We start from the raw sequence: 2,326 nt of genomic DNA, 5'->3' as shown, positions 1-2,326 counted from the left end.
CTTGTTTTGGCATCTCCTCGACAGTCAAGTGATCATTCCGAAAGTTATGGTCCAAAATCAATTCCTGTTTAGCACCCACGTAAAGCGAGTCCCCGTGTTCAAGCACTCTGTCAAGGTCAAGCGAATTAAACTGCAACCCCTCAGCGTGGAAAGCCAAGAAAGTGAGAGCCATACAAGTACACTGGTGGTTGCGAGAAAAACTTGAGTACCTTTCATCCATCTGTGAATGTGTGGCCCTCACGGATAGCGTGCGTTGAGGAAGTCCCACAGCAGGATCCTGAAATGATTGAAACCATTTTAATTATCTTAAATTCTAACTAATATAATTTTAAACATTTCATATGTTAATGGTTAATGTTGTGAGTATAAAAAAGTTACCTCAGTCCCAGGACGACGGGGGGATGATGGTCTGGAAGGAACCTCCACAGGGGCTGGCCTTTCCTCTGGCTGAAACGACAAGCAAACAATAATTCTTTAACACACAGCACTTGAGTGAAGAGTCACTAATTTCTGTTTGTGATTTTAAGTAAGACTTCTCAGGGCTGATAAGAATGCAATGCAAACCTGGTGCTCTCTCCGTGTGCTCTTATGGGCTGGCCGCTGTCGTCTGTGCCCTGAGGTGGATGTCTAACAAGAAAGAGCAAAAAGAAAAAGAAAAAAGATATATATATATATATATATATCTTTTTTTTTTTTTTTTTGCTTTTACTGCGAAGCATTGTTACTACAAGAATGGACAATTAACTATACTTTTTTTTGTCATGAAGATAGATATGTAAACATAACGGGCAAACAAAATAGGAAAACTGAAATACCTTCTTATCCTTTGGAACCACTGGGCAGTCCTCAGGGCTGGAAAGATGAGCTGGAGACAGCTTGTCCATCGCCTCCAACATGGGTGGGCTGAACCAGAGAGGGTTCAATGGGATGTTGCACTGTAAAAAACACAACAAAATAGAAATAGAGAAATAGAATTTTAACATGTGCCATGGTAAAAGGCTGAATGAAGCCATGATCACCATCACAAACCTGGAGAGTGCCCATCCACCCAGTGGGCCCACAGGTGACCTCAGAGTCCACAACCGAGTTGCTCTGAAATTACTAGTGACATTATTGCAACACACACATTCATAAAATTTAAGGTTTTCAAAAACATGTTAGGAGGTTTTCAAAAACATGTTAGGCTTGCGTTTACCTCCTTGGCCTTCCCGACGAGTGTCCAGTCAAAAGGGTTGGAAGGCTGAGGCGCAGTGACCTCACCCTTAACAACCACTTTTGGTCTGAACACTCGAGCTGGTGGCGAACGCTGAGGAGCAGCCGGTGCAGGTGGTGCAGTCCTCTCCATCCGCAGGTTGACGGCAGCCCACAGCAACCGCGCAAGCACCGACATCCCATCGCTGTCACTGAGGTGTACCTTCCAGACATGATCAGAAAAAATATTATACATCTACAAACATACTTTTGATAGGAGGAGCACTAATAAAATGTTTGTTTTTTGCAGCAATTAATGTACTTACCCCGTCTCTACACCACAAGTGAAGATGTGACAGCGGGAAGTGGCCAGCAACAGATAGGTAGCGAATACCTACAGTAACAAAGAAAAAAAAACATTAGCCCAAGAGTCCCCCGCTGAGACACCAATGAAATCAGATCAGGAGGTGACTTAAAGAAAAGTAGAACACTTTGTGTGTGAAAACAATTTTCAACATGAAACGTACCCATAAGTGCTGCCACCCGGTTGTACTCCTGGCGAAGAAGGTCCTGCTGGGCCAGCTCGACGTTCAGACGAGGGGGGAAGTCCAGCACAACGACCTGCACAAAGTTTAAAACTGTAAAATATACATCTGGAGCAAGATGAACTTTCAATCGTATTCCATCCTTCAATATTCATTAACTGTTTAACTACGGGAAAAGGCTGAAATGTATTTTAAACAGAACATATTTGACATATGCAAGTACATACTTGAAATGTAAATGTATGATCTATATAAAGGAAATGTGTGAACTTACGTTGGGCCAGCGGCTGCAGACGCTGTGCAAGAACTGGCCAAAGTCAGCCGCTGCCTCAGCGATGGGGCGGCCCAAGTTGTTGCTGGGAGCCAAAATGCAGACCACCTCGGGTGACCGAGGCAGAACAGCATTCAGCACCTCAGCACGCAACTCGGAGGCCCTGGCACCCGGGGTGGACATCACGGCAAACGAGAAACGTCCCTCCGGCATCTTCACAACCCCATCGGCAATGGCTCGCAGGTGGGAGTCACCAACAACCAGGACAAACTATTACAAAAGAAAAAAAAAAAGTAGTAATTGAAAAAAGGAAAGAGGT

General features: G+C 44.4%; 1 long non-coding RNA gene across 1 annotated transcript; it reads right to left on the bottom strand.

The window, feature by feature from the left end:
- Positions 1–1,308: 1,308 nt before the first annotated feature.
- Positions 1,309–1,768, bottom strand: LOC147155442 (uncharacterized). The gene is made up of 3 exons (XR_015092267.1): positions 1,719–1,768; positions 1,518–1,585; positions 1,309–1,414 (listed from the first exon to the last, which is right to left on the bottom strand). It is a non-coding gene; the product is annotated as an uncharacterized LOC147155442 (long non-coding RNA).
- Positions 1,769–2,326: the final 558 nt, after the last annotated feature.

This window comes from Leptonotus elevatus, chromosome 22 (genome assembly GCF_054856555.1).
Source record: "Leptonotus elevatus isolate MCC_2025b chromosome 22, RoL_Lele_1.0, whole genome shotgun sequence".
NCBI lineage: Eukaryota > Metazoa > Chordata > Actinopteri > Syngnathiformes > Syngnathidae > Leptonotus > Leptonotus elevatus.
The sequence above is the reverse complement of the archived record's forward strand: the minus strand, read 5'-3'. Positions and strand labels throughout refer to the sequence as shown.